This window comes from Coenobita brevimanus, chromosome 26 (assembly GCF_032717465.1).
Source record: "Coenobita brevimanus isolate Jiangsu-jjx chromosome 26, ASM3271746v2, whole genome shotgun sequence".
Lineage (NCBI taxonomy): Eukaryota > Metazoa > Arthropoda > Malacostraca > Decapoda > Coenobitidae > Coenobita > Coenobita brevimanus.
Genome location: NC_136979.1, coordinates 24,900,415 through 24,915,500, shown reverse-complemented (window position 1 = coordinate 24,915,500; position 15,086 = coordinate 24,900,415). Strand labels below are relative to the sequence as shown.

Here is a 15,086-nt window from a genome sequence, read left to right as displayed (position 1 = left end):
GAGGTCTCCACCAGTCCTACGGTAACTGACGAAGGCTCAACAAACATTCCAGGAGAAAGCTGAAGGTATGTGCCATAAGCATATGTAATTTTAATATTCTAGGAGAAAGCTGAAGGTATGTGCCATAAGCATATGTAATTTTAATATTCTAGGACTAATAACTGATTTTTGGCAAATATTTTTTGAGAGTCTGTCGGAGCCCTAATAACCCCGTGGCACATGCAAAACATTGGTAAACATGCCCGCAGTGTAGGGGTTAAGGAATTGTTGAACATAGAGGATGGAAGTAATGCAAGTATAAGTGGCTGGGGAATGGCTGGGAGAAGGAGGGAGGTGAGAAGACAGGAAGAAATCAGTAGGATAGAAGTTGTGGAAGCAATGAAGAAAGTTAAATCGTGGAAAGCCCCAGGAATTGATAGAGTGTGTGGTGAAATGCTGAAGCATGGGGGAGAAATAGTAGTAGAATGGATGTGGAAGATGTGCAGATTGGCCTGCGAGAAGGTAGAGTCCCGGAGGATTGGAAGACAGGTATAATTATTCCATTATACAAAGGAAAAGGGGAAAAAGAAGTATGTGGTAATTACAGGGGCATTTGTCTTCTTATTACAATAGGAAAAGTGTATGGTAGGATACTTATTGACAAAGTTAGAGAAAGAACAGAGAAATTAGTTGGAGAAGAACAGGGAGGCTTTAGGAAGGGAAGAGGTTGTGTAGATCAGATATTCAATCTTAGATCTTTAGTGGAAAAGTTTCTAGAGAAGGGAAAGAAGTTGTATGCGGCTTTCATGGATTTGGAGAAAGCATATGACAGGGTGGATAGACAAGGATTGTGGAAAGTGTTAAGAATATATGGAGTAGATGGGAAGTTGTTGAATGCTGTGAAGAGTATGTACGATGGTGCGAAGGCTGCAGTGCGTGTGGATGGTGAACTAAGTGAATTTTTCTCTTTGAAAGTTGGGTTGAAACAGGGATGAGTCATGTCTCCATGGTTGTTTAATCTGTACATGGATGGGGTAATAAAAGAGGTACAAGGTAGGGTAGTGGATGTTGGAGTGGCCCTGGTGAGAGAGGATAGTGTTTGGAAACTCCCTGCACTGTTGTTTGTAGATGATACTGTGTTGTTGAGTGAAGACGAAGGGGAGCTGCAAGGCTTGGTGGATGAGTTTGGGAGAGTGTGTAAGAAACGGAATCTAAAGGTGAATGTAGGGAAGAGTAAAGTGATGGTCTTTGAGAGAGGTGAAGTCAGTGAATGTAGAGCGAGGTTGGATGGTGAGGAATCGGAAAATGTGAGTACGTTTAAGTACTTGGGTAGTGTGATGAGTAAGGATGGAGGTTTGGAGGGTGAAGTGCTTGAAAGGGTACAGTAGGGAAGAAAGGCTGCTGGGTCTTTAAAAGCAGTGATAAGAAACAGGGAAGTGAGCATGGAAGTGAAAAAGTTACTACATGACAGTATTGTGATACCAACTCTAACGTATTGAAGTGAAGCTTGGACGTTGTTGGAACGACACAAGTCAAGAGTGAGAGGAGTGGAAATGAGTTATTTATGAGGAGCCTGTGGAGTCTCATGGAGAGACAGGCTGACAAATGAGGATATAAAGGAGCGTTGTGGTGTTGATGTGGATGTGATAGGAAGCGTTATGAGGAACACACTGAGGTGGTTTGGCCATGAGGAGAGGATGGAGGGTGAAAGACTGACGAAGAGAGTGTATATGAGTGAGGTGGAGGGGGGAAGAGGGAGGTGGAGGCCGAGGATGAGATGGAGGGATGGAGTGGAGAGGTATATAAGAGACAGGGGTGTGAGTTGGAAGCAGGGCAGTGAAATGGCGGGGGACATTGCGACTTGGAGGCGATTTGTTTGTGGCCATCCCAAACGGGATTGAGGCGTCTGGTAACAGATAGATAGATCATCATCATCCGGACCTCCTTTCCCACCCAAGGGCAGGGTGAGGAGTAGCAATGTCCAGGCAGCCCAAATTTGCCCAATCCAATAAGCCACACTTCCATTCACTAATCATTCAAGCCCCCGGAATTCTGGCTCTATCAGATATGCCAAAAAACATTCATCACGTTCTGTAGCTTCACATAAACGTATCCAATTGAGTCAATATATATATATATATATATATATATATATATATATATATATATATATACAGTAATCCCTATAATTACCGGACGAGCAATTCCCAGACACCCAAATGTCCGGACATTTTAGGCCCGGGCCTTTGGAACCCCAAAATGGCCAAAAAACATTTAAAAAAAAAAAAAAAAAAAAAAGCCAACCTTTTTTTCAACCATACTTTGAACTAGGCACACGGTGCCGAACAGATGTGTTCTCGTGTGTAGTAGGGTGGTCCCTTCCTCCCCAACCCAGTTATCACCTAACTGCCCTCCTGACTAGACACTCATCGCAATGACTGCCGCACGTTCTTGTTTCATGAATAATATATATATATATTTCTGTGTAGGCGGGGGCACTTACCATCCTCTCACTCAATGCAGTGCGGCTTCGGGTGTCTGCCCTTTCCTCTATTCCATCCTTCCTCTTCTGTCTTTCTTTCCTTCACTCTTTCCCTTTTCTTCTACCTATGGGTGACTTTACACTCTGTCTTGTGTCTTTCTTTCCTTCATTCTTTCCTCTTCCTTCTGCCTATGGGTAAATCTACACTGAGAGATAAGCCAAATGGTTTCCTGTACACCAGGAAACCATTTACTATGCCGGGTGGAAACCATATAACCATATTATGGCACCTCGTGGTTTAGTGGGTAATTAAGGTGCTCCAATCAGACTGAGCCTGTGTAGGTTTATATCCAAGGGATGGTTGGGGTTTATTGCTCACGTAATGCCACTCATGGATAAATGAGGCTTCTCACACTCATTTTAAATGTCGGGACTAACTTGCCTGGCTCCAGTTTCCTATGCTCCTCATGGGGCGACATAGGATTGGATGATGGACGGATGGATGGATATATACATTTCTATCTACCTATCTAATATATATATATATATATATATATATATATATACAGTAATCACTCCAATATCCGACGTAATACAGCCATAGGTAGGTCCGGATATTGGTTCTGTCCGGATATTGGGCCCCAGCTTATGGACTTGTACTTATGGACCCTAACTCAGAGAAACACCTATACAACTCCCTCTGGACATGCATAGCACCTATTTAAGACCCAAATCACACCAATAAGGCACATAAATGACTGAAATAAATGCAAAAGAAACATAAAATGAGGGTTTAGAAGTATGTTCATACATTAATAAACATTCTGGTACTTATGGACCCTAACCTAGCCCAACTCAGAAAAACACATTCCTACTGCACATGCATAACTCCTAACACCCTATTCACACCAATAAAGGACATTAAAGAGTGAAATGAGGTAAGTATAGTAGGGAAAAAAGTACAGTATGAAACATTCTGCCTACTTACAGCAAGTCCCTGGCCACCTCGATGAATAACCGCCTCCTCTCGGACTCTGACAGTAAGAAGGATTTCCTGAAGCACTTCCAGTACAGTGTTTCTGAAGTCTTGCACTAAACTTAGTCAATCACACACAGAAGTCCGTTCTCTTCACAGTGTGCACTCTTGTCTAAATAATGCTCCATTGTAACTTACTAAGTGTTGCACTTTAACTTTTCCCATTCTTATAATTTTCCAAAGCCAAAACAAAGAAGTCTATTTACGTTAAATTTTTTTTCTACTGAGTCTTTTCTCTCACAACTGTAAATCCTAAACACAACACACTGTTTTTTTCACTGCACAACACTCTAAATTCCCGTGTGGTCTAGTGGAGAAGTTCTTGCTGTTTATTCACTGTTAGAGTCCGAGAGTATCACTGGCAGGCGACCTAGGGGTGCATCGCTGGGTCGTGGTGATGGCGTACCCACTGCAGACGACTCTGAAGACAGCCACAAACTCACGTCGAGCGGTGACTCGACCGTGGCTGATGTGCTGGGCTGTGGCTCGGAGCATGAAGACCTGTCTTGGGGAGGCAATGGAGTGGAGCCAGGGCTGGGCACAGCGGGGGTCACGGGCCTGAAAAAACTGTCAATGGTTGATTGATGCAATGACTGACGATTCTGACGACTGATGATGTGCTGCCTGAAAGCACGCACTTCCTCCACGAGTCCCAAGGGCCCCATCTCCCTGTCGCAGTCCGGGTGTTCCAGGTAGTCTAAGATGAACTCTAGATGTTCCCAAAGTGCACTCAGCTTGGGGATGGCTGGAGTAGTGTCCTGCTGAGAGGAGTCCGCATCATCGTCGGAATCTTCAAGTTCAGTACTGACACCTGCAACCGAAAACGCGATCTCGATATCAGACAACGTCTAATACCCAGGATCGCCCTCGTCGTCATCCAACCACTCATGAAACATCATCCACATCTACATCGTCACCATGCGTACGTAGCCATGCATGGAAGTCATCCACGTCAAATCCTAGAAAATCGTACTCCACATCCGTTCCAAGAAGCAGACAAGACCAACCATTTTCCAGAGTCTTCACAGGGACCTCCTTCCATGCACTAGCCCAGTTATACAGTGCAGACTTGATGTTGTAGCAGCGAAGGTTTTCCAAAGTCCGCTTGCCTTGTGTGTCCCGTCCCTCCCTGCGCTCGTCCTCGTCCTCGAGAACAACCATCACCTCGTCCAGGAACTTCTGACGGTATAGGCGCTTTGTTGCCACAATCACTCCTTGGTCCATTGGTTGGATAAGAGCAGTTGTATTAGGTGGCAGAAACATCCACCTAATACGGTCATTTTCAGCTACCAAGTCCTTGTCGCACGGGTGGGCAGGTGAATTGTCGAGGAGAAGGAGGGCCTTTACCTGGTCGCGCGGGATTCCCAGTGTCTTCGTCTGGTAATGGATGACCTCCTTGATGAAGTGGCGGTGGAACCATCTTTGAAGATCACAGCTGTGGACCATGCCTTCAAAGAATGGTACCAGACGACAGGAAGGACATCCATCACCCCATGAAGGCACTGAGGCTGCTTTGCGCGGCCAACAACAACGGGCTTAAGCCGGTGCATGCCGTTAGCACTGGCACAACACAAAGCAGATATCCGTTCCTTGGAGAGCTTGCAGCCAGGTACACGCTTCTCCGTCTCCTCGGCTAGAGTGTTCATTGGCAGCGAGCGATAGAATAGGCCAGTTTCGTCTGCGTTGTAGACTTGACCGAGAGTTAGGCCCTCCCTGTCGATCAAGCCTTTCACCTTGTGCCGAAACTTGTCAACTCCATCCTCGTTAGCGTCCAATGCTTTGCCATGTGCTTTACGGTTGGTAAGGCCATGCCGTAACTTGAACGCAAAGAGCCAACCCTCGGATGCCTTGAAGTCTAGGGCGTCGTGAAGCCTGGCGAACTTCTCAGCAGCAGCCTTCAGCTCCGTTCCACGTACCATCACACCAGCAGCACGTTGCTGTCGATACCAAATCAATGTGGATCGGTCGATTTCTGCAAACTTGGGGGTAAACATAACCTTCCTTTCCACGTTGCGTTTGCTTCTTGACGAGAAGTCAGCCGTGTATTGCATGAATTTGTCTCAGGATCTCTTGATATCGAACAAAGTAGACCGGGCCAGGTTAAACTCACGGAGAATGCGGGAAGAAGACCACCCCGCATCTACTTTCTCCAATATCTCCCACTTCTTCTCCAGAGTCAACACCACTCTCTTCCTTTTCTCAGGTGGCAGGGCCATCATCACTCACACTAAGAAGAGCCCCGAGAGCAGCAGGAGGCCCTGCAGCAGGTAAGGCACCACCACAAAAGCGATCAGGTGGGCAGCCATAACGACGAGCATGCACTCGCGGCGAGAGACAGGCGGAAAGTGGGGAGGATGCAGCGGCGCTCTATCGGACGTCGGAGGAATGGCGCGCCACAACAATGCTCTCCCGTGCCGCGCGCGGCAAGTTCAAATTACGGGCAGGAAAAACAAAAAAAAAAAAAAAAAAAAAAAAAAAATTTTTTTTTTTTTTTTTTTTTTTTTTTTTTTTTTTTTTTTGGGGGGGCCATTTTGGGAATATTGGATCCCAGGACGATTATGTCCGGGTAGTGGGGATGTTCGGATATTGGGCATCCGGATATTAGAGTGATTACTGTATATATATATATATATATATATATATATATATATATATATATATATATATATATATACTGTATATATATAATTATATATGCCAACGGCCATACCACGTTGAGTACACCGCTTCCCGTTCGATCAGCGAAGTTAAGCAACGTTGGGTCTGGTTAGTACTTGGATGGGTGACCGCCTGGGAACACCAGATGCTGTTGGCATAACGTTCTCCCTGCGTGTCAAGTGGGGTTGGTGGAGGATTAGTGCCCCTCCCTGTAAAACAATTAACTCTAAGCCGTTGGCCACCCCGTTTGGGATACATGGCGTCTGGCAATGAATGAATGAATGAATATATAACAGTATATATACGTCGAGTGGGGTTGGTGGAGGATTAGTGCCCCTCCCTGTAAAACAATTAACTCTAAGCCCTTGGCCACCCCGTTTGGGATACATGGCGTCTGGCAATGAATGAATGATATATACACACAGTACAGTAATCACTCCAATATCCGGATCAATAGAGCCATCGGTAGGTTCGGATATTGGTTTTGTCCGGATATTGGGCCCCAGCTTATGGACTTGTACTTACGGACCCTAACACAGAGAAACACCTATACAACTCCCTCCGGACATGCATAGCACGTATTTAACACCCAAATCACACCAATAAGGCACATAAATGACTGAAATAAATGCAATAGACACATAAAATGTGGGTTTAGAAGTATGTTCATACATTAATAAACATTCTGGTACTTATGGACTCTAACCGAACCTAACCTAACCGAACCTAACCGAACTCTGAAAAACACATTCCTACTGCACATGCATGAGGTAAGTTTAGTATGGAAAGAAGTACAGTATGACACTTTCTGGTAAGTATAGTATGGGAAAAAATACAATATGAAACATTCTGGTAAATATAGTATGGAAAATAGTACAACATGAAACATTTTGGCTACTTACAGCAAGTCCCTGGCCACCTCGATGAATAACCGCCTCCTCTCGGACTCTGACAGTAAGAACGATTTCCTGAAGCACTTGCACTACACTCTTCCTGAAGTCTTGCACTGAACTTAGTCACTAACACACAGAAGTCCGTTCTTTTCACAGTGTTCACTTTAGTCCAAATAATGTTCCATTGTAAATTACTAAGTGTTGCACATTAACTTTTCCCAAGTTTTTATAAGTTTCCAAAGCCAAAACAAAGAAGGTTAGTTACGTTAAATTTCTTTTCTACTTAGTCTTTTCTCCCAACTTGAAAACCTTAACACAACACACCGTTTTTTTCACTGCACAACACTCAAAATTCCCGTGTGGTCTAGTGGAGAAGTTCTTGCTGTTTATTCACTGTCAGAGCCCGAGAGTATCACTGGCAGGCGTCCAAGGGGTGCATCGGTGGGTAGTGGTGATGGCGTACCGACTACAGAAGACTCTGAAGACAGCCGCAAACTCACGTCGAGCGGTGACTCCACTGTAGCTGATGTGCTGGGCTGTGGCTCGGAGCATGAGGGCCTGTCTTGGGGAGGCAACGGAGTGGAACCAGGGCTTGGCACAGCGGGGGTCACGGGCCTGAAAAAACTGTCAATCGTTGACTGACGCAAGGACCGACGATTCTGGCGATTGATGATGCGCTGCCGGAAAGCACGCACTTCCTCCACGAGTCCCAAGGGCCCCATCTCCCTGTCGCAGTCCGGGTGTTCCAGGTAGTCTAGGACGAACTCTAGATGTTCCCGGAGTGCGCTCAGCTTGGGGATGGCTGGAGTAGTGTCCTGCTGGGCGGAGTCTGCATCATCATCACCTTCGTCGTCGGAATCTTCAAGTTCGGGACTGACACCAGCAACCGAAGACGCGATCTCGATATCAGACAACGTCTGATACCCAGGATCGCCCTCGTCGTCGTCCAACCACTCACGAAACATCGTCCACATCAACATCGTCGCCGTGCGTACGTAGCCGTGCATGGAAGTCATCCACGTCAAACCCTAGGAAATCGTACTCCACATCTGTTCCGAGAAGCAGACGAGACCAACCATTTTCAAGAGTTTTCACAGGGACTTCCTTCCATGCACTAGCCCAGTTGTACAGCGCAGACTTGATGTTGTAGCGGCGAAGGTTTTCCAAAGTCCGCTTGCCTCGAGTGTCACGTCCTTCCCTGCGCTCGTCCTCGTCCTCGAGAACCACCATCACCTCGTCCAGGAACTTCTGACGGTACAGGCGCTTTGTTGCCACGATCACTCCTTGGTCCATTGGTTGAATGAGAGCAGTCGTATTAGGTGGCAGAAACATGCACCTAATACGGCCATTCTCAGCAACCAAGTCCTTGTCGCACGGGTGGGCAGGTGCATTGTCGAGGAGAAGGAGAGCCTTTACCTGGTCGCGAGGAATTCCCAGTGTCTTCGTCTGGTAATGTATGACCTCCTTGATGAAGTGATGGTGAAACCAGTCTTTGAAAATCACAGCTGTGAACCATGCTTTCAAAGAATGGTACCAGACGACAGGAAGGACATCCATCACCCCACGAAGGCACCGAGGCTGCTTTGCGCGGCCAACAATAACGGGCTTAAGCCGGTGCATGCCGTTAGCATTGGCACAACACAAAGCAGATATCCGTTCCTTAGAGAGCTTGCGGCCAGGTACACGCTTCTCCGTCTCATTGGCGAGAGTGTTCGTTGGCACCGAGCGATAGAATAGGCCAGTTTCGTCAGCGTTATAGACTTGACCGAGAGTTAGGCCCTCCCTATCGATCAAGCCTTTCACCTTGTGCCGAAACTCGTCAACTCCATCCTCTTTAGCGTCCAATGCTTCGCCATGTGCTTTACGGTTAGTAAGGCCATGTCGCAACTTGAACGCGAAGAGCCAACCCTCGGATGCCTTGAAGTCTAGGGCGTCGTGAAGCCTTGCAAACTTCTCAGCAGCAGCCTTCAGCTCCGTTCCACGTACCATCACACCAGCTGCACGTTGCTGTCGATACCAAATCAACGTGGATCGGTCGATCTCTGCATACTTGGGAGTAAACATAACCTTCCTCTCCACGTTGCGTTTGCTTCTCGACGAGAAGTCAGCCGTGTACTGCATGAGCTTGTCTCAGGAACGCTTGATATCAAACAAAGTCGACCGGGCCAGGTTGAACTCGCGGAGAATGCGAGAGGAAGACCAACCCGCATCAACCTTCTCCAATATCTCCCACTTCTTCTCCAGAGTCAACACCACTCTCTTCCTTTTCTCAGGTGGCAGTGACATCATCACACACACTAAGAGTAGGGCAGAGAGCAGCAGGAGGCCTTGCAGCAAGTACGGCACCACCACAAAAGCGAGCACGTGGGCAGCCATGACGAAGAGCGTAGGTCTTGTCGCGGTGAGAGACAGGCGGGAAGTGGGGAGGATGCAGCGGCGCTCTATCGGACGTCGGAGGAATGGCGAACCAAAACAATGCTCTCACGTGCGCGCGCGGCAAGTTCAAATTACGGGCAGGAAAAAAAAAAAAAAAAAAAAAAAAAAAAAAATTTTTTTTTTTTTTTTGGACCATTTTGGGAATGTTTGATCCCAGGACGATAAGGTTCGGTTAGTGGGGATGTTCGGTTATTGGGCGTCCGGATATTAGAGTGATTACTGTATATATATATATATATATATATATATATATATATATACTGTATATATATAATTATATATACCAACGGCCATACCACGTTGAGTACACCGCTTCCCGTTCGATCAGCGAAGTTAAGCAACGTTGGGTCTGGTTAGTACTTGGATGGGTGACCGCCTGGGAACACCAGATGCTGTTGGCATAACGTTCTCCCTGCGTGTCAAGTGGGGTTGGTGGAGGATTAGTGCCCCTCCCTGTAAAACAATTAACTCTAAGCCGTTGGCCACCCCGTTTGGGATACATGGCGTCTGGCAATGAATGAATGAATGAATATATAACAGTATATATACGTCGAGTGGGGTTGGTGGAGGATTAGTGCCCCTCCCTGTAAAACAATTAACTCTAAGCCCTTGGCCACCCCGTTTGGGATACATGGCGTCTGGCAATGAATGAATGATATATACACACAGTATTTCCTTCAAGACCCAGACACCCCAAGTCCCAGACATTTTGGGCTTGGGTCCAAAAAACATCAAAATGCAAAATAAAAGCTGATATGCGTTCATCACTGCTCTAAATTTGCCGCATGATGATGAACAGCTGTGTTTTGGCGCACAGTTCCAGCGAAATTCGCTAGAGCGCACTTCCATCCTCCCCATTTCCTGCTTACCCACCGTCGAGACTGCACGCTCGTTGCCATGGCTTTCCATGAGCTCGCTTTTATGAATAAACAGTGAATAAACTACAACTAAACGTCAGTCATAGACATGTCGTAGGTACCCTGTACATTGTTAAATATTTTCCTTACTCACTTCAAATTCCTCATTCTCTGCTTCCGTTCCATTTATTTTATGGTTTCTGTCCCTTATTTGTGTAAATAGGGTCATTAATAGGTGCTGTGCATGTCTGGTAGGGAGTTATTTAGGCAGTTTTCAAAGTTTGGTTGGGTTGGGGTTTATATGCACCTGTCCAGGAGCATTTTTCCCAAGTCCCAGACAAGACCAAGACCCAGATGTTGCTTGGGCTCTATTACGTCAGATCTTGGAGGGATTACTATGAGTGTGTGTGTGTGTGTGTGTGTGTGTGTGTGTGTGTATACAGTACATATATATATATATATATATATATATATATATATATATATATATATATATATATATATATATACAATAAACTTTTGTATCTATTGCTGCAAAACTGCCATGCATCAATATGTCAAAACAAATGGAGGCCAAATTGTTTACTCAAAAAAAGAAAAAAAAAAAAAAGAAAAAAAAAAAAAAAAGCATTATACATAGGATCAGCATGCTAGATTTTCCATATAACAGCATGAGCACTTTAACTCTGCAAGATAGGAGGTTAGTGAGGGATGTTAAAGTTATAGAAAGTGAGAAGTGTGTGCAGCAGCAAAACTACTGATTTGTGATATGGTGCTTAAAGAACTAGTGATGAAAAAGATGACTTATGTACCTTGGAGGAAAGTATGGAAGCTGAAAAACCAAGTAGTAAGGGATGCCTTCTATAGCAAGATGAGGAGAGTGGTGGCTGAACAGGGAGCTGTAGACGGAGGCATTAATGAACAGTACAGAGCCCTCAAGAACAATCTCTTGAGAGTTACTGATGTAACATGCGGTTGGACAAGAGGACCACTAAGACATAAAGTAACTTTGTGGTGGGATGAGGGTGTAGAAGCTGCAATTAAGGAGAAAAGAAGGCTTTTCCGGGAAAGGAAGAAGAGTGGTAGCAGGGAGGAATACTTGGCTGCCAAGCGTAGGGCTAGAAGAGAGGTATACAGGGTGAGGTCTGAGTCACAGAGATTTTTACTTGATAACCTAAATCATGGGGAAAGGAAAAATATTATATTTAACCCGAGACGTCCCGACAATGTATGGATACGAAGCAATATTTTGCATTTGCCAGTCCCGACGACGTACTGGTATGTTGCACAATTGCAAGGTTCATCTATCAATCTATAGCCCGACACCCTAATCCCGCAAAGGGTGGCCACAGACAAAACGCCTCCAAGTCGCTCTGTCACCCACCATTTGACTACCCTCCCCCCAACTCACCCCCCCCTCCCTCATATACCTCTCAACTCCATCCCTTCACCTCATCCTCGGTCTACCTCTCCCTCTCCCTCCCTCCACCTCACCTACATACACCCTCTTAGTAAGTCTTTCATTCTCCATTCTCTTCACATGTCCAAACCACCTCAGTGTATTTCTCCTAATCTTCTCAACCACATCCACATCCACCCCACAGCGTTCCTTCACTTCTTCATTTGTCAGCCTGTCCCTCCACGTCACTCCACATGCTTCTCTCAAGTAACTCATTTCCACTGCTCTCACTCTTGACTTGTTCCCCTCTTGCAAGGTCCATGCCTCGCTTCCATACGTCAGGGTAGGGATCACAACACTATCATGCAGTGACTTCTTAACTTCCATACTCACCTCCCTATTTCTCATCACTGCTTTCAGTGTACCAACAACCTTTCTTCCCTGCTGTACTCTTTCACGAACTTCATCCCCCAAAGTTCCATCCTTACTCATCACACTACCCAAGTACTTGAATGCACTCACATTCTCCATATCCTCACCATCCAACCTCACTGCACACTCTGTGACTTCATTCCTCTCAAACACCATAACTTTACTTTTGTTTACATTTACATACACACTGTCCCAAATTCATTCACCAAACCTTGCAACTCCCATTCATCTTCACTCAACAGTACTGTATCATCAGCAAACAGCAACACCGGAAGCTTCCAAATCTCACCCTCATTCATTAGAGCCACCCCCACATCCACTGCCCTACCCTGCACCTCCTTTACAACCCCATCCAGGTATATATTAAACAGCCATGGAGACATCACACAACCCTGTTTCAGTTCCACATTGAGATCAAAGAACTCACTCAGCTCACCATCCACTCGCACCGTAACCCTAGCTCCCTCGTACATACTCTTCACAGCACTCAACAATTTCCCCTCCACTCCATATATTCTTAATACCTTCCACATACCTTGCCTATCTATTCTGTCATAAGCTTTCTCCTAGTCCATGAAGGCAGCATACACTTTCCTTCCCTTCTCTAGATACTTCTCCACTAAACATCTTAGAACAAATATCTGATCTACACACCCTTTTCCCTTCCTAAATCCCCCTTGTTCTTCTCCAACTAGCTCCTCTGTCATATGCCTAACCCTATCAATGAGTATTCTACCATATATTTTACCAGTCACACTAAGTAGGCAAATGCCCCTATGGTTACCACATACTTCTCTCTCTCCTTTTCCTTTGTATAAAGGAACAATTATACCTGATTTCCAGTCCTCTGGAACCCTTCCCTCTTCCCAAGCCAATCTACACAACTTCCATATCCACTCAACAACAATCTCACTCCCATACCTAAGCATTTCACCACACACTCCATCAATTCCTGGGGCTTTTCCCAACTTAATATTCTTCATCGCTTCCAATGTTTCCGCCCTACTGATCTCTTCCACCCTCCTCTCATCTCTTCTTCTCCCAGCCATTCCCCAACCACTTATACTTGCACTGCTCTCACTCTCCACATTCAACAAATCCTCAAAGTGCTCCTTCCATCTCCTCAGTTTCTCTCTCTTCTCCACCAACAATCTATTATTCCTATCTTTCACTCCCCTACTATTTCCCCTTTCACACCGCCTTACTTTCTTTACCTCCTTTCAAAACAATTTCTTACTCTCCCTCCATTTCACACTCAGATTCCTCCCAAACTCCTCATCCGCTTTCTTTTTACTCTCCTTCACCAGTCTCTTAACCTCCCTTCTCCTGCTCACATATACCTCTCTCTTCTCTCTCTCATCTTCTCCCCTACCTCTACTCGCTAACCATTCACTATATGCCTTCTTCTTTTGTTCCACAGCTCGTTTCACCTCATCATTCCACCATGCTGTCCCTTGCACACCCTTGCATCTCCTCCTCACTCCACAAACCGCCTCACACGCTGCGCCTATCTCTTCCGTGAATATCTTACATACGTCTTCCACCCCTTCCATCTGCTCTAGCTCATACCTTCCCAGTCTATCTTCCACTATGCTCTTATACTCTGTCATTTTCTCACTATCTTGCAATTTCTCCACTCTTCTCACAGGAGTTGCTTCTCCTGTCTTCCCCTTCGTCTCCTCAACCATTTTCTTTGCAGCTCTACCTTGGCCATCACTAAGTGATGGTCCGAGACTCCATTCCCCCACCCTCTCCACACTCTTGCATCCAACACTTGTCTTCTCATTCGCTCATCCACACACACGTAGTCTATCATTGCCTTTCGTTCAACAAGTTCACCATCCATCCTCCTCAATACCCTCCATGTATACCGGTGGATCATCTTATGCCAAAAGTAGGTGTTGGCTACTGCCAACAACTTACAAGCACAGATGTCCACCAAAGCACTTCCATTCCCATCTATGTCAGCTGGCACACCCCACTGACCAACTACTCCATCCACTCGTACATTCCCAACTTTGCCATTCATGTCTCCAATCAAGAGCACTCTCTCGCTCCTCTCAAACTTGTCCATACATGCTTCTACTCTCGCCCAAAACTCATCTTTCACTCTTGTCACTCGATCCTCTGTCGGGGCATACACACATACAATCGTCCACGCTTGTATACCTACTTTCATCCTCACCCATACAATCCTTGCACCCACTGTTCCATACTCTCTTATACTCTCCTTCCACTTCTTGCTTATCATCAGACATACTCCCTCTCTTGCCCTCTCATTTTCACTGACTCCCGCACATATACCTAAACCATATTCCCATTCTCTCACCCTTTCACCTTCCCATTTAGTTTCAGTCAATCCACATATATCCACTTTTGCATCCTCAAGCACCTGAACAATCTCTCTCTCTTTCACTTCATCATTCACTCCTCTCACATTCCACGTTCCCACCCTAAGAATGTCCTTCGTCCGTTCCTTAGCCGTCAACGTATGGTCCGTCCGGGTCCGAGGCTCTTTGTTTGATTTTTTAGTTAGTTCTTTTTACAGGGTGGAGCACTAACCCACCACCAATCCTTTTAGTCGCCTCGTACGACAAGCAGGGATACTGGGGGAGCATTCTTGAAATCCCCCTACCCCCAGGGGTTCATAATTTGCACAATTTTCAATTTTCTCGCGTGATTTTTCGTATGTCACGGGACACCTTCCTCTATTCCTCTACAAGAAGCCAAGCAGGGACAATGCCTTACACCGCATAACCTCCCCCCCCCCCGCATGCCATTGTCTCGGCAATTCACCTGTTACCAGTGACCTGGCCAATAAAGACATTCAGGGCCAGAGTGATTCCCCAATCGATGACAATGTGGAGGACAAAGTTTACCTAGCATTAGAGTAAGAAACAGTCAGAAATGATGA

At 45.9% G+C, this 15,086-nt stretch overlaps 1 protein-coding gene and 2 non-coding genes across 3 annotated transcripts in view; 2 read left to right on the top strand and 1 right to left on the bottom strand.

The window, feature by feature from the left end:
* Window positions 1-15,086, bottom strand: part of LOC145394188 (tether containing UBX domain for GLUT4) — a 673,993-nt gene that overhangs the window by 264,648 nt on the left and 394,259 nt on the right. The window lies entirely within an intron of this gene.
* Window positions 6,194-6,312, top strand: LOC145394221 (5S ribosomal RNA). Its single transcript, XR_013896328.1, has one exon. It is a non-coding gene; the product is annotated as a 5S ribosomal RNA (ribosomal RNA).
* Window positions 9,767-9,885, top strand: LOC145394280 (5S ribosomal RNA). The gene has a single exon (XR_013896352.1). It is a non-coding gene; the product is annotated as a 5S ribosomal RNA (ribosomal RNA).